The sequence below is a fragment of the Gopherus evgoodei genome, chromosome 5 (genome assembly GCF_007399415.2).
Source record: "Gopherus evgoodei ecotype Sinaloan lineage chromosome 5, rGopEvg1_v1.p, whole genome shotgun sequence".
Classification (NCBI taxonomy): Eukaryota; Metazoa; Chordata; order Testudines; family Testudinidae; genus Gopherus; species Gopherus evgoodei.
The window spans coordinates 51212699-51230618 of record NC_044326.1 but is presented as its reverse complement, the minus strand read 5'-3'; the positions used below and the strand labels follow the sequence as shown (position 1 = coordinate 51230618).

Sequence of the window (17920 nt, the reverse complement as noted above, 5' to 3'; positions counted from 1 at the left end):
CAAGTACCTCTAGATGTGATTCAAGGTCAGATGGATTTGTCATATTGATGACATGGTTGGTAAGAGCTGTAATATACTCTTCATCCCTCTTGAGTATAGAGGTAAGGTATTGTGTACATGCTTTGCCTTTGCTATTTCTAGTTAGGCCACTTCTTTCTCTCATAGCTTTTGCATATTCACTCAGGATCTGACTTGCGAGAGTCCATCTGATCAGTACTGACTTCTTTCTTGTCAGTCCCATATTCCCACTTCTGCTCTTTGAGTCTCTTTGGCAGTTTTCTCTGTTTCCTTGTCATTCTAATTTCATTGAAAGGACCAGGAGTCTGATACACAGCAAATTCTCTAGATTCAAAGAGCTGGCTGTATTGTACAGAACCTTTATTGAGGTTGCAGGAACAAACCATCCTGATGTGTAGAAATATGTATAGTAAATATGGCAGGTGACGTACTTGGCTTAATGGTGAAATCTTTGCTGATCTTAAACACAAAAAAGAAGCTTACAAGAAGTGGAAGATTGGAAAAGTGACTAGGGAGGAGTATAAAAATATTGGTCAGGCATTCAGGGGTGAAATCAGGAAGGCCAAATCACACTTGGAGTTGCAGCTAGCAAGGGATGTTAAGAGTAACAAGAAGGGTTTCGACAGGTATGTTAGCAACAAGAAGAAGGTCAGGGAAAGTGTGGACCCCTTATTGAATGAGGGAGGCAACTTAGTGACAGAGGATGTGGAAAAAGCTAATGGACTCGACAGAGGCAAAAAAAGCATCTTCATGAATGAGGTCAGCTCCCAGACTGCTGCACTGGGCAGCACAGTATGGGGAGGAGGTGACCAGCTCTCTGTGGAGAAAGAAGTGATTCAGGACTATGTAGAAAAGCTGGATGAGAACAAGCCCATGGGGCTGGATGCACTGCATTAGAGGACGCTAAAGGAGTTGGCGAATGTGATTGCAGAGCCATTGGACATTGTCTTTGAAAACTCTTGGCGATTGGGTGAGGTCCCCGAATTACTGGAAAAAGGCTAATGTAGTGCCCATCTTTTTAAAAAAGGGAAGGAGGAGTATTTGGGGAACTACAAGCCAGTCAGCCTCACCTCAGTCCCTGGAAAAATCATGGGGAGCAGGTCCTCAAGAAATCAATTTTGAAGCCCTTTGAGGAGAGAAAAGTGATCAGGAACAGTCAGTATAGATTAACCAAGGGCCAGTCATGCCTGACTAACCTAACTGCCTTCTATGATGAGATAACAACTGGCTCTGTGGATGAGGGGAAAGCAGTGGACATGTTATTCCTTGACTTGAGCAAATCTTTTGATACGGTCTCCCACAGTATTCTTGCTCACATATTAAAGACGTATGGGCTGGATGAATGGACTGTAAGGTGGATAGAAAGCTGGCTAGATCATCGGGCTCAACAGGTAGTGATCAATGGCTCCATGTCTAGTTGGCAGCCGGTATCAACTGGAGTGTCCTGGGGCTGGTTTTGTTCAGTATCTTCATTAATGATCTGGAGGATGGTGTGGACTGCACTCTCAGCAAGTTTGCAGAAGGCACTAAACTGGGAGGAGTGGTAGATACGCTAGAGGTTAGAGATAGGATACAGAGGGACCTAGACAAATTAGAGGATTGGGCCAAAAGAATCTGATGAGGTTCAACAAGGACAAGTGCAGAGTCCTGCATTTAAGAAGGAAGAATCCCATTCACTGCTACAGGCTAGGGATCGAATGGCTAGGCAGCAGTTCTGCAGAAAAAGACCTAGGGGTTACGGTGGACGAGAAGCTGGATATGAGTCAGCAGTGTGCCCTTATTGGCCTTCTTGGCAACGGCATATTGGGCTGTATTGGTAGGAATATTTACAGCAGATCGAGGGACGTGATCATTCCCCTCTGTTCAGCAGTGATGAGGCCTCATCTAGAGTGCTGTGTCCAGTTTTGGTCCCCACACTACAAGAGGGATGTGGAAAAATTGGAAAGAGTCTAGTGAAGGGCAACAAAAGTGATTAGGGGGCTGGAGCACATGACTGTGAAGCGAGGCTGAGGGAAATGGGATTATTTAGTCTGCAGAAGAGAAGATTGAGGGGGGATTGATAGCTGCTTTCAACTACCTGAAAGGGAGTTCCAAAGAGAATGAATCTAGACTGTTCTCAGTGGTGCCAGATGATAGAACAAGGATTAATAGTCTCAAGTTGCAGTGGGGGAGGTTTAGGTTGGATATTAGGAAAAACTTTTTCACTAGGAAGGTGGTGAAGCACTAGAATGGGTTACCTAGGGAGGTAGTGGAATCTCCTTCCTTAGAGGTTTTTAAGGTCAAGCTTTAGATAGTCCTGGCTGGGATGATTTAGTTGGAGATTGGCCCTGCTTTGAGCAGGAGGTTAGACTAGACTAAATGACCTCCTGAGGTCCCTTCCAACCCTATGATTCTATTAAGGGCACTATGTACTTCTTCAGGGTGATATTAACGTCAGGAACGGAGAGTGGTATTTGTCTGGCATAGATGAGCCTCTTTACAGTAGAGTAGTATGGAAGCATGGTGCACTATGAATTGGTAAAGTTTCCAGTGACCCTCTTGCTCTGCTTTAACATCTGGAAGAAGTATCTGCATAACCTGGAGAAAGTGATCACAGAATATTGGAGACTGAGCATTGAATATTGGAGACTGGGCATACTTCCAAGTCTGAATTTTCTCCAGTAGTAATAGCGTATACTGGGTTACAGCATTATCAAGCACTTTAATGACATGTTGTAAGGACTCATTGTTTTCAGATTCAAACATCTTTAGAGTGTCAGCCAACCTTTGCCAGGCAAACGATGGAACTACATGATACCTCCTTCCTGATCACACCATTTAACAAATGAATAACGCTTCAGAGCACTCAGGGCCTCAGATGCTAGAATGAAGCCATAGAGCACAGTTGAATTGCTTATTAGCAAGCATTTGATCTGCACTACAAGCTGCATACACAGAAGCAACAACAGGGTCTAGTAGTCTTGTATGTCCCCAGAATTTCCCAATACATCCAGTAAAACAGTACAGGTCTGTCTCATCTCACGCGGGGGTTCCATTCCGTGGTTAGCACGTAAAGAGAAAACCATGTATAGTCAAAATTACATTGAGTCGAATGGCGGGCGGAATCGCCAGCACTACAGAAACAGTACTTAAATTGTTTCTCTTTTTTTTGTTTTTGCCGACCGCGTAAAGCTGAAATCGCACATGTTAAATGTGCGTAAGATGCGACAGACCTGTATAGGGTGTGAAAATCACCCAGGCTGATTACATTGGGGGAGAGTCCATTTCATTTGCTGAGCAGCATACTGCTGCTGATTCATGGCTGAAGGCATGCTGCTGTCCTAAAGCTGCTGACATATCCTTACATTTCAGCATTGTAGCCTTCAGTTTTTGCTGTGCTAGTGATTGAACCACCTCAATTCATCATAATTAGTGCAGAATCCACGAAGATGTGGTATGTTAATTAAATTTGCTAGAACCAAACTCATGGTTTAGCTGTGCAGCAAGGCTTATGTGCAGTCGTGTGATAGTTTTTGAACTGTTAAATACTATGCACTCTGCAGTTGAAAGGCACCTTCTTTGATTGTCTTCTGAGGGATGATACTCATTGCTTGCTGAAGTATATTCCTCTTTATCAACCAAAGGACAAATTCCTGCACCAGTTGGGGGTACAAAAGTAACTGACCTCTAAACTACAATCACTCAGGCTTTGGATAATATTCTGAGGCTTTAATTTTGGCTGTTTCACACTGAACGATTGAAGTGGCATTATACAAACTCACTTGTTCATTTGAAAGCTGTTCTTCAGGCTCACTTGTCAGAAGAACAGTCACAAAACATTTTGATAATTTTATGTTCCTGCTTCAGATTTATAGCAGCTTGGATAGCATCTGCTAATGTTGTACTGCACAGAACAGTGGTTGACTTGCCTTAGTTATGCAATGCATAGAATAAAATTGCAGAAACATAATGTTTTTCTAATCTTGCCTATAACTTGCTACTGGAATATCTTGCAGTTTTTATAACTGAAGGAAAAAGGGCTTTGTCTTTGTAGCAGCTTGGACAGGAGAAAAGCATGCTTGTTGTACAATCATCAGCAAAAACACAGTATTACAAGATGACTGTGTTGTTGCAGTGTAATTTGATAGTTTTGCTTTAAGATTTATTTTACTTAGGGAAGAAGAAACTTGTCCTCTTCTCTTTGAAGTGCTGCTTCCATTACATTGGTTGGTCTCTCGCATGTTTCTGTTTTATGAAGTTTCTTGTGTGTGTGCTCAAGCAGATAGTGCAAAAGGACCAGTTGCTGGAGGACATGGTTGCTCTGGTTTATAAGGAAGCAGGTAAATGTGGTGCTTTCTGCTTACACTGACTCTGTTTTCTTTCTGGGTTATTGTCACGTTGTCTGGAGTGGCTCAGGTTTATGAGTGCCTTCCTCAGGACAGATTGTCAGTAAAGAGGGCAGGCACCCTAAACTTAGATTTCACCAAGCCAGTGACAAAAGTGAACTCCTGGACCGCAGGCAGTCCCCTGAGACTCTCCAGTCTATCTTGTCACCCAGACAAACTGGACTTTGTGATAAAATGGTTACTTACCCAAAAATCACATAACATTTAAGTTGCTTCCAGTCCCAAGAGACTAGTCACTTACCTCAGATCAATTGGTTCTCTAGATCTTACACCAAAGACAACACTGGTAGCTAACTCTATAATCAAAGGTTTTGTTAGCTAAGAAAAGGAAACGCAAGGTTTAAAGCAGGTTTAAAAAAAAACCCCCAAAATGGCAGCACGATTACGCTGCTCCACTCTTTGGTGGCAATTTTGTGGCGAGTCCTTCGCTCTGAGAGGGACCGATGGACCCTCCGCCGAATTGCCGCCAAAGACCCAAACTTGCTGCCCTGGTAGCGGCTGGAATGCCGCCCCTTGGTATTGGCTGCCCCAAGCTCCTGCTTCTTTAGCTGGTGCCTGGAGCCGGCCCTGTCTGGTGATCTCCACTTTGCATCTGCTACACTTCCCTGTAAGAGTCTAAACAATCCAGCGATGCAGGATCTTTCCTTGAATCCATACTTACAACTGCTCCTCACAGAAAACAAGCTGACAGTCACTACCCATGTAGGCTTTTCCTTTGTTGATGGAGAGTGAGGAATGCATTTTGACTTCAGATCATCATGCATAATTATCACTTGCTTTGAAATGAGCACTTTTTTCTGTTAAAGTTCTTCCTCTTCCTCTCTGGAACTACTGCGCTTGGAGGAAGTTTGTCTATTGATGTACTCTAAGCTAGAATGGCAAAGTATATCTTCTTGTCAACAGTTATGTTTTTATGTATAGGGTTTGAAACTGGATTTAAAAACAAAAAAACTCCTATTGACTTCACTGGGAGCAGGACTAGGCGTGTGGTTTTGGTTGCATCTCGCAGTGTTTTGGTATTAGATTAGTATTTTTGACATCTAGGGAAATGACTATATATAGATTTCTGTTGGTTCCTACTGGTGGTGTTACTAGCTGAAAAAAATTGATAACATTTTCCATTAAATATCTTTTCCTCTTTATTCAAGGCTAACATTCTAGATGACAGATGACCTAGTCATTTTTGGACATTAAATGGAAATGTATTTTGTTGTCTTTTGACTTATCAGTTACACAATCTAGAATCTTCAAAAGGATGATGCACGGAAAAGAAGTGCTCGTCCTTTTTTGCTTTATACCAGTATCTTTATGTTTTGAACACCGGCATTCTTATTCAGAAAACTATTAAAGATGTTGAAATGTCTTATCCTACTAACTTCAGTGAGAATACTTTCAGTAACTCCAGGATTGTTTCAGAGACATAATATATCCTTTTATGCAAACATTGTGTACTTAAGTCAGTCTCTTAAAAGTAGGAAGTTGTCAAATGTAACTTTTAAAAATTCATTTTCCACTTCTCAAGTTCCTGGATGATGCGATATTGGTTTAAAATCCTGAATATACTATATATATACTTGTTCATAAGCTTAATATTTTTGGTAAAAAAGTGATGCATCAAAGAGCATGGGTCAGCTTATAAATGGGTCTACACCAAAATTTGATGATTTTAAACTCTATGGAATCATTGAATTGAATATCTAATACATTGTCATTTTGTTTACCTGGAATATCTGCAGGCATGGAGCCCCTCATCTCCCTGTAGCCGCGGTTTGCCGTTCCCAATCAATGGGAGCTGCAGGAAGTAGCACGCAAACCGCATGCCACTGGGAGCTGAAGGGCTCCATGCCTGTGAATGCTCCAGGTAAACAGAACATCCTGGCTCGCTAGAGGCTTACCCTAATGGGCCAGGAGCCAAAGTTTGCCAACCCCTGAAATATACAGTCAGCTTATGAAAGCGTCATACAGTTTTTGCTATTTTTACCTAACCATCTTGAGGGATCGGCTTATAAACGAATGTATGAGTCAGCATCGCCTGGGGGAGGGGTGGCAAGTGGGGCAATTTGCCCCAGGTCCCACAGGGTCTCTCGAGTGATTGTATTGTGTTGTTTTGACAAAAAAAATGCAGAATTTTGCAGAATTTTAAAATTTAGTGTGCAGAATTTTAATTTTTTTTTTTTTTTTGGTGCAGAATTCCCCAAAGAGTAGTAGATAATGCTGCTTGCAGGGGGGGGAGAGGATCAGCGATGCTCTGTTTTGGTGTCCTTAATGTATAGTAACACTTTTTTTTCCACAGGAAATATTAAGAAAATCATTATTTCCAGATGATGAAAGTTCAGATGGACTTAATGTGTTAATTTTTTTCCTTTTGAGTCATGTTTGCATCTCAAGTATAACAAACAAACCAGTCTTCACATTTTGGGAAGAAGGATCACCTGAACAGTCTTAACTCTGACCTTGCGTCACCATCCTTTTGATTGTGGAGGTGGGGATGTTGAGTCATTCTTTTCAGTCCATGATTTACCTACAGCCCTTCTGTTGGGAAGAATGAAACTCTTAACTGTATAGTGGCAGTTGAACACTCAAGGCTTAATTCCCTGAGACAGTCCACAGAAAGACTTAGCTGTGATTGAGCTAGCATGCTAAAAATAGTGTAGCTATGGAGGCATGAGTGGTGTACGGGATAGGCCTCTGAGTACATACCTAGGATCTCGGACAGGATTATACTTGGAACCGTAAGGCTGTGACACCTCGGCTGCCCTTCTACTTTCAGCAGGCAAGCTCAATCAGAGCTAGAGCGGGTAAGTCTCATTGAGCTGAAAATTTCACTTTCCAGCTCCAATGTAGACTTAGGCTTTAGTCTTGTCCAGATCCACTTGCAGGTTTGGGGCCTTGCTTTCTGGTTTCTTAATAAATAGAATCCTAGCAAAAGTAAACCTTACCCATTATTCCCAAAGAGCTCTAGGTTCAGTATTGCCCTTTGCTACCTTTGTGTGACCCTGGCTGGTTCTGCTTATTAGTTCCCAGATGTTCCCCTATTGGTTTGATAACCCTCCAGGCCTCTATGTTTCAGTGACTTCAGGCTTAAGAATCTAGCCTTCCTAAAACACTCAATAGCACTGTTTCTTATTGAGGAAGGAAAGTCTTGTGGCTACGGCACTGGTCTGGTGCTTAAAAGAGAGTTATTTCTGTGAATAGACAAGTACAATTTGTAGCATCTAAGAACCCTGGACGAGAATAAAGGCCCTATCATGCTAGGTGTTGCATGGAAAAATAACAAATAGTACCTCTGCTGTAGTTTCAATTCCCACCTCTTCCTTGCACAGGTTATTTTAAGCTCTTTGCCCCAATTCCTCATCTGAAAAATTGTAACAACAATACTTCCTTTTTCTGTCTTGTCTGTTTTAGATTGTAAGCTCTTTAGTCCAGGGACTATCTTACTATGGACTTGTAGTGTCTAGAGAGGGGACCTCTAAATTCTATTTCTGCACTAAAAAGATGACTAAAATAAGTTTCTAGATCAAACTATATCACTCAACACTTAAACCCCGCTCCCCTATCCCCCCCAAAAAACCAGAAGATTCCTTGAAAGGTGAAAACCTTAAGTTTTCCTCCTCACCCTTAAAAACTGCTCCAGATGTTTTCAGGTGGCTTTGGCAAAGTTTCCAGGGCAAGTGAGAGTCAAAATCTGTCTGTTGTGCACTTAAGAAAGATGTGCAAAATTCGCTGAGCATCCTTTTAACAGTTAAAATGTCAAAAGATAAACTCTCTCTCCATAATGACCTAAGTGGAGGTGAAATTAGTGTAGTCTATGTGGTCTTATGTGGCTGAATTTTGCTAACTTCATGTTCACATTTTATGAATCTTACGTTGTCCCCCAAACTTAATGAACAGACTGAAGCTTCTGGGGTTGGCAGTTGTGAAGATGATGGGTGGTGGTGCTGGGGATTTTGTCACGCTGGATCTCCCTTTTCCTCACTGAGTTGAAGAGCACTGCAAAATATATACAGTGTTATATCTTTGAATTACTTTAGTACAAATTCTGGCACCAAACCTCCTTTTGACCTTCTACCTTGCATTCCAACTTGTAGTGTGAGAAGTTTCTGCAAAATTATTTTGTGGGTTTGTTCCTGCTCCACTGAAGTTAAGTGGAGTTTCACTGTTGACTGCAAAGAGAGCAGGATTAAGCTCTATAATGGGAAGATACTTTAGTGAACGCTATAAAGAGAGGCTGCTCTTGCATGGACTTGTATAAGTCAGTCACACGTTCAGGCAAGATATGTTGATTCCTAGTGAGTCACTTTTATTTAACCCGTTGAATCAGTGTTCACCACTAAACTGGCTCTGGATTGTTGCCTGCATTTTCTTGATGCAGTCTTAAAAGTCTGTGTTATACTTCTTTCCCTTCCCCCTGCTCTCATTTTGCACCCTCCCAGAAACTGTAATGGACTGCAGTTTGTCCATGGGACAGTCAACACCAGAAGCACAATTCCTAATACTTGAATGAAATTAGTATCTATTATTGCAGGAAGGCTTTCACAATAGGACAAGTCTTGTAAAATGCTCTGAAAAAAGTGAGTATTCGGTTTAATCTTATTTCCTCCACTAGGTTGTTCAACATTTGGAGCTCCCAACCAAGAGTGTCTCCTCTCTGACTCTCACTAACTTTTATTCTGGGTGTAGTCCAGGAGTACATCTGTCTTGATAAATCTTGAATGGACCTTTGTTTATGCTGTACAGAAGAAACTCACAAATAGTGGGAATTTAGGGCTTGTCCATGTAAAAAAGATGACCTGCATGACAAGCCACCTAAGGTGACCAGATGCCTAAAGTTTATACTGATAGTTCCAATATTTGGGGTTTTGTCTTATGTAGGTGCTTATCGCTCTACACCTCCCGATTCAGATTTTTCATGCTTGCTATCTGATCACCTTAAAGCCACCTAACATGTGAATTTAAACTATTGAAAATCCTTTGTGGACCCTCTTATTTCTATTTTAAGTGTGAGTGGGTGCGGGTGGGGAGTTTGGCCTAAATCTGTTCCATATCAACTTATATTAAACAGAAAAAAATGTACTCCCTGGTGAGATAAGTGTCACTCAGAGCTTTGTACCAGTTTAACTGACTCTTTTAAAAAACAAACAGTTTAAGTTAAACAAGTGCAATTTTGCAATAAAGACAAAATGTAAGGATCTGTTCCTTCTACCACTGGAGCAGAATTTTCCAGTGGGTTTCAATGCCTTTGGGATCTGGTTCTGACTGCAAAGAAAACAGTGAAGCTAATTCTAGGTTACAAGTGCTGTCAAATGTACAAAGTAAATAAACTGAAAAAATGCAGAAACTTATAACTGCTCTTTCAGATAAAATAGAAGAACCTTAGGTGCAATATTAGGTAAAAATTGGACAGAAGTAAGATTTAAGATAGTGTCACTTCATGTTTTATAAAGATGGTCAAAACCTTTTTTTTTTTCTTTTTTTTAGGATCTGTACCAGTAACAACTTGACTTGTTTTGTTAAAGCATTACATTGTATCTTAGTTTATATAACTTGCTTCTAATGTTGCAAAATCCTAGATTTCCTCTGTTCAGCCTGCTCCCAAACTTTTTGAAACCAAACTCTTTTGGATGCAGCTTGCTCTTTAATTTTTTTAAATTCTGTACATCTTAACTAGATTTTATCTTGTGCTCCTGGAAAACTTTAATTAGGAAGTAGAATCAATTGTGTGGTGTTGTTGTTTGTTTTTTTTTTTAAAGTAAGATCATGTGTCATTGGGAGTGTGTTTTCCCCTGGCAAACTGGTTTCCCATTGTTTACTTCTAAGAGGAAACCAGTAAATGCTTGTTGCATCAGAACTCTGATAAAATGGTTCTTTGAGTATAGCTCTGTTTATATGCCTGGAGTCTTTCATACAATGAGCAAAAGAAATTCTGCTTATCAGAACTAAATGAATGGGAGATGTAGACTGCTGTTGCATGTTGAGACTTGAATTGTTGAAAGTAGTTAAAATTGCTTGATCTGCCTCCAGAGTAAAATTAATAATTCTCCTAAATATTCAAGTGTTTGCTATCGTTTGGTAGTATGGAAGGAGAACAAAAAAAGCAAACCCTGCAGTGTAGGCAAGTTGCAACGTGAGTGTAACTTACAAGCAAATTTCCACAGTAGGGGAAGCTCATGATTTTTGTGGTGCCTCATTAAGGAGGCACAGCTGCGTTAAAATGGTGAATTTGTCTTTCTTGTAAAGTGATTTGGCTCCACAGAGACAGTATAAATACTTCTGAATGGAATTTCTCTCAATAGTGAGAGCTCATATACATGTGATTGAAACAGAAAAACATCAAATTTAAATCTATATAAAACTCAATAGATAAACTCTCAATATAAAAAAAAAGTGTGCCATTTGCCTCGTGTGTACACATTTCCATAACGTATGAAACAGGATCTGACTGGGAGATCTGATCCTTTTAAACAGTAGGGATCTGGAAAGATCAGTGTCTAATTTTCTGTTGTAGGAAAGAGAATTTACTAATTCATTTCTGAATAAAGATTACTAATTTCTGAAATCTAAGATCTATATTTTATTGTGGCTTTTAATTTTTTAAAAGTTGTTTTAAAGTTCTTTGTGAAAACTTCTGGATGTTGTTTGCCACTTTCAGTGATTAAATGTCTTTTAATTGCAAACTGCTATGAGAATTGACTAAGCTATTTTCCTGTCTTCTCCTCTTTTTCTTTTCAGACATTTTAAACTTCATTTCTTTGTGCTGTACCTGGAGCCTTTACCGTTGTTCAGCTGTATACCAGGTGACTCGTAGCTGTATGCATATTTGTATCTACTTTCACATCCTCAAAGCAAAAGTTGAACTCCTGGAAAGAAATGTCTTGATGGATCCATCTTAAGTGTGGTGCACTAACAATTTACATTGTTGATCAACAATGCCATCCAAAGTGGTAAGAACATATTAAATAATTATCACATTGTGAACAAAAGATACTTTTAGATGGATTGTCTGAATACTTTTCCCTGCTCATGTCCCTGTGCTCTTGTACGTGTAACTTCATACAAGAGCTTCAACTAATACTTCAGATATCGGCTGTTACTTACTTGGCATTAAGGAATTAGTGTAGATAGAGGTATTGAAAGGGACTGCCCCATCTCTCATTACTTTTCTCACGTACGCAAGAGTACCAGTTTAACTAAATCAGTGCAACCCTCTTGTGTAGACACCTGTTTTTGGAAGAGTGCCTTATACCAATTTTAGCTCAAGTTGATTCCTTACTGCTACTGACAAGTCACAAGGCATCCTTTTCATTACTCATAAGGCTCTCTTAAACCAAAATAGTTGTCTACAGAAGGGGGGTTGCATTAATATAACTAAATCAGTATCTAAGCAAGTTCTAAATCTTCCTTTTAGGATGTTGTAATTCATTAACCTTTAACTGTAATACTGATAGACTATGTGGCTTTTACTGTTGGCCTTTGAGAACAGGGTTGAGGCATGTTGATGGACCACGATTGGGAAATTTTGCAGTTCTGTTGCTTCTGCTATAGTATTTATCCACAGAAAAAGTGGATAAATTCTTCCAGTGCTGGTACCTATGTGTATCCCACACATGGGATATGCGTGTGCACCACACTCATGAGTCTAGAATTTTCTTAGCAAGCAGTTTCCGTTGGTTGTGCATGTGCCTAACATCTTTGTGCTCTAAACTGAGGTTATAAAAGAGGGTGCAGCTTGATGCCTTTCCAGTTGCTTCTTATTACTGTGTGGTCTCAGTTGGAATATTTGGTGTCTCGGCTCCTCTTCTATGTCACTTCTGTAAACATATTGTAAATAGTTTTGGTTTTTAGTATTTTTTTAGTATAATGTAAATAGGTCCATCTACCCCACCTCCAAGAAAGCTGGTATTCTGCCTACAGTTTCTGGATTCAAAAACTGTTTCCTGCCTCACTGTGTTTCTGTGAGTGATGAACATCAATTCTCCCTCTACTGCCTGGGTTAGGCTCACATCTCCCCCATGAGTTCTGCACTTGGCTGTCAGGAACTGAGATCTAGAAAATATCTGATGGAGAAGACGATGAGACCACAATCAGATGTGGGCTTCCCTCCCTCCCCCCATACATCAGTCTCATCAAGCAGGCAGTTGGTGATATATTTGCCTAAACCTCATGCCTCTGATGAAGAGAGGAGAGTTCATTCTCTGGATGTCTAAAGAGAACTAGCCTCTTACTACAAAGAACAGAACTTGTTACAAAGACACCTCCATATATTTGTTTCTGTAGCAGTGAGATCGAGGGGTCAAGCTATATCAGTGCAGACTTTGAAATGAGTATCTGATTGTACTATCTATCCTTTGCTGTCACTTAGCTCACATCTGTGCATCCCTCTCTTTCCCCCTGCCCTACTTGCTTGTGGGGGTGAGAGCTCATTCCATGAGAGCACAAGCAACCTTTGCTGCATCTCTGAGACATGTACCTCTACTAGAAATTTGTAGGGCAGCTACTTGGAGCTCCATGCACACCTTCAGAAGACATTATACCTCGATTCAAACTTGTATTGCAGATAGTAAATAATGCCCCAGTGTACTCTACTCTCCTAACTTGCTTTGGACACTGGTCTTCATTCCCAGTCTGATGATGAAGTTTTGACCCTTGTGTCTTCCCTCTCAAACCCGCTACTTGCTGGATTATTGACTCATTGTCAGAGTAGCGAATTCAGAGGTACAGAATATGTTGATTGGAACTTGCTATCTCTTGTTTAGAATCATAGAAATGTTGGACTAGAAAGGACCTTGATAGGTCATCTAACTTGTTTTGCTACTAACTGCACCAATGAAAATCATTTAAAATGGCAACAGCAGACATTTAGATTAGTTCTCCTTTGGGTGATTGTGCACATTTCTATTCTACTGCAGGTGTATGAGCTCCCAATCCACTCACGTCAGAGACTTTTGCCAGTGGTACTACTAGGCAGTGCAGGTGCCCCTACTCTCCTTGTGCTCTCACATGGGGGCATGAAAGGGGCGTGTCCTACCCTTCACTCTCAGTTCCTTCCCACGTCTTGTATCTAGAGTTGAAGCTCCCTGTAGCATTTGCTTCAGTTAGCCAGCATGTTTTAGCTTTTAGCTGTTGGTAGTTTGCTTAGTTAGTTACAGTTTAGTAGTTACTTGGGAGTTTTTCCATATTAAAAATCCTCCAGGAGTTAAGCAGTATGCTATGTGCAAGGCTGCTCTTGCCATCACAGATAGGAAGAAGAGCTGTTTTGGGACAAACAGGGACAAATGCCCTACCTATATCTCCTGCCCCACCAGGACTAGAAAACACAGGGATTTTTGTCTTAAAGTTCACCTCATGAAAGAGGTAATGTGTCCTGCATTGAAGCTGAGCTCCAACTGTGAGGCAAGGGACTTAGAAACAAAAAGGAGCGCCCCCTAACTGCTTTTGATTCGAAGCACAAGTGTGGTGACAGATGTCACGCTTCACTGTCAGCCTTGGTGATTGGACTCCAGGTATTCTGTGCTGACATGAGCACACAGTATAGGTTTTTTCCCTGGAAGTCTTCTAGTAAGTCCTCTAGTACTGCTCGTCTCATCTGAGACAGCACCATCAACTCTGGTTCATTCAGGGCTGTTCAGACTGGTGTTTTCACCTGTACTGGGTCCTTCTTCCTCCTTTCATCTGATTCAGTCAACCTCTGCACTGTTGGCATTGTTATGCACACCTGTGGTGCCTCTCCTCTCACAGGGCTCCTTGTCAGTAAAAGATCTTCTTTGCCTTTCTCTAATGGACTCTCCTTTTGCTGCAACCAAAACCAGTGTTCTCTGCTTCGCTGATGCATTTGGGCACTGTTGATGCACTCAGGGACATTGGTGCTGTCAGTTCCATTTCAGAATTGTCTCTTTGACCTATTAATCTGGCACCAGTAACTTGTATGGGTTCCAGCCACCCCAGTCTTCTCTTTTCTTGAAAAGTCTTCTGTACCTAGACCACCTGCATCCCCACTGGGGAGTACTTCTCCCTATTCTGAAGAGACTTGTATTTCTTCTTCAGACTCTGAAAGGGATGAACTTGTTTCACCTTTGAGATCTTTTAGACCACCTTACATGGCTTCTACAACTAGGAAACCTAAAGGCCAGAAATGGTTTTCCTATAAGGAAGCTCCAGAATGGTGTCTCCTGCCGTAGATTGCTCAGACTATGTAGTATCCTCTGATCTTACTGGTCTTGGTGTACACTGAGTGACCCTGAATCTCCATCATGGTCACTCTCTAGAGGAAGTCTCATCCAATGCAGAAAACCTCTGCTCAGGATCCTGCTATCATCCTTCCACCTGCTGTGCTGGACCTCATGGAGGAGAGGAGAATTAATAGAAGAACCCTTAGATATTCTCCATATTTCTTCATCTTCACCAGATGTTGACCTCCTCCAGAGGAGAGTAGCTACTTCTCTAGTAATTCAGGCAAAGCTTGTGCAAAAGAATCCCCACACCTTCCTTGAAGAGTTGCCAGTTCTGTCAATGAAGCCTTACTGGAGCTAGCAAAAACTCTTTGGCAGACCTCAGCCTCTATACGTCCTATGGCCAAGTGAGTGCATAGGTGAAATTGTGTGGCTCAACAAGATTTTGACACTTTTTTTTTTTTTTAAATCCATCCTGTGCCTGATTCCTTGGTGGTCATAACTACTGATTATCAGAGGGGTAGTTGTGTTAGTCTGGATCTGTAAAAGCGGCAAAGAGTTCTGTGGCACTTCATATGCTCCAATACGTTTGTTAGTCTGAGCTTTCATGGGTGAATACCCACTTCATTGGATTCACCCACGAAAGCTCATGCTCTAATACATTTGTTAGTCTATAAGGTGCCATAGAACTTTCTGCCGCTATAACTACTGAGTCTCATCAATCCTGTCCTAAAGCCTGTTTCATGGATAAGGAATTAGAAACTAGATTTATACAGCTGAAAGGTTTATTCCACCTCTGCTCTCCTACAACAGTGTGAGAGTTGCCTCTGCATTTTCCTCATCAGTTTAAGTTCTATGAGCTTGAGGACAGAATGACACAGACTTCAAAAATGCCTTCTGTTCCAGTGGAAGAAATCTCTCACCTCATATGATATTGTGGGTTCTTCTACAAACATTATGACCTTTCCTCCTTTGGAAGTGCTGTTACAATGTGCAAAGACAGCTTGTGCTACTCCTGCATCCAGACGGTCTGTGTCAAAAGAAATTGTCAAGACAAACTGTACTGGCTGCCTCTGGAAGAATTAAAATCCTTCAGAACTTCTCATGCTCCCAGTTTACTGGTAGTGGTTATAGCAGTATTGAGTTAAAAAAGAGGCCAAGTTCACTGCCTGTGACAAGGAAGGCATAAGGTGCATACTTTGGGCAGCAGGAGGTTTCTCTTCTGTATCGCTAAGCATCAGTAACTCTAACAATCTGTAATGTCCAGGTATTAGTACTATCTATGGGAGAAAATGGCTGTTCGCTGTGGCCTTCACTGATGACCGAAGGAAGTTAACCAGGGTTCTGATAGCAGAGGGACTGTTTAGTGGCCAAGCATAGTTTGAGGGTATGTCTACACTACAGGATTATTCAGATTTTACATAAACCGGTTTTGTAAAACAGATTGTATAAAGTCGAGTGCACGCGGCCACACTAAGCACATTAATTCGGTGGTGTGCGTCCTTGGTCCGAGGCTAGTGTCGATTTCTGGAGCGTTGCACAGTGGGTAGCTATCCCATAGTTCCTGCAGTCTCCCCTGCCCATTGGAATTCTGGGTTGAGATCCCAATGCATGATGGTGCAAAAACAGTGTCGCGGGTGATTCTGGGTAAATGTTGTAACTCATTCCTTCCTCTGTGAAAGCAACTGTAGACAATCATTTCGCGCCCTTTTTCCCTGGATTGCCCTGGCAGACACCGTAGCACAGCAACCATGGAGCCCATCCACCTTTTTTTTTTCTGTCACCGTATGTCTACTGGATGTTGCTAACAGATGCGGTACTGCAGCGCTACACAGCAGCATTCATTTGCCTTTGCAAGATAGCAGAGATGGTTATCAGTTGTTGTGTACCGTCCGCCATGCCATTGTAAATTGGCGATGAGATGATGGTTATCATTCGTTCTGTACCGTCTGCTGCTGTCATGGGTGCCCCTGGCTGAGGTCAGCCGGGGGCGCAAAGACAAAAATGGGAATGACTCCTCGAGTCAATCCCTCCTTTATGGTATCTAAAAATAGTCAGTCCTGCCTAGAATATGGTGCAAGTGTATTAGAGAACCAGTGTACCAGAGAGCACAGCCGGTCCGTGTCAGATCCTGCAGAAATGATGATGAGCAACATGCCATTCTAGGGGGTGCCCCTGCAACAACCCCATCCGTTGCTTCCCTGCTCCCCCAACCCTCCTGGGCTGCCATTGCAGTGTCCCCTTATTTGTGTGATGAAGTAATAAAGAAGGCAGGAATAAGAAACACTGACTTGTTAGTGAGATAAAATGAGGGGGAGGCAGCCTCCAGCTGCTGTGATAGTCAAGGCAGTACAGAATCTTTTCTTTACGCATGAAAGGGAGGGGGCTAATGGAGCTCAGTCCCCAGTTGCTATGATGAAGACGGTTACCAGCCGTTCTGTATCATCTACTGGGAATGACCGGGAGTCATTCCTATTTTTACCCGGGCACCCCTGGCCGACCTCATCTGAGGCCAGCTAGGAACACTCATGGGATAATGACGAGGACAGCTACTAGTCCTACTGCACTGTACCATCTGCCACCGGGGAGGGGAGGGGAGAGGATACTGCTGTTCATTGCCGCAGCATCGCGTCTACCAGCAGCATGCAGTAGACATAGGGTGACATATAAAAAAGTCAAGAAACGATTTTTTTCCTTTTTCTTTCATGGGGGGGAAGGGGGTAAATTAATGAGCTATACCCTGAACCACCCCGGACAATGTGTTTGACCCTACAGGCATTGGGAGATCAGCCAAGAATGCAAATACTTTTCGGAGACTGCTGGGGACTGTGGGATAGCTGGAGTCCTCGGTACCCCGTCCCTCCCTCCCTCCCTCCATGAGCGTCCATCTGATTCTTTGGCTTTCTGTTATGCTTGTCACACAGCACTGTGCTGTGGACTCTGTATCATAGCCTGGAGATTTTTTTCAAATGCTTTGGCATTTCGTCTTCTGTAACGGAGCTGTGATAGGACAGATTTGTCTCCCCATACAGCGATCAGATCCAGTATCTCCCGCACGGTCCAGGCTGGAGCTCTTTTTGGATTTGGGACTGCATCGCCACCCGTGCTGATCAGAGCTCCACGCTGGGCAAACAGGAAATGAAATTCAAAAGTTCCCGGGGCTTTTCCTGTCTACCTGGCCACTGCATCCGAGTTGAGATCGCTGTCCAGAGCAGTCACAATGGTGCACTGTGGGGTACTGCCTGGAGGCCAATACCGTTGATTTGCGGCCACACTAACCCTAATTTGATATGGTAATACCGATTTCAGCGCTACTCCTCTCGTTGGGGAGAAGTACAGAAACCAGTTTAA

At 42.1% G+C, this 17920-nt stretch overlaps 1 protein-coding gene across 1 annotated transcript in view; it reads left to right on the top strand.

Annotated features, from left to right (window-relative positions):
- The window catches only part of FRYL (FRY like transcription coactivator), a 383738-nt gene that overhangs the window by 11880 nt on the left and 353938 nt on the right, over nucleotides 1–17920 (top strand). The window contains exon 2 of the mRNA XM_030563429.1: nucleotides 11133–11344. The gene's annotated coding sequence lies outside the window, so the exon portion shown is untranslated. The remainder of the gene's footprint in view (nucleotides 1–11132; nucleotides 11345–17920) is intronic.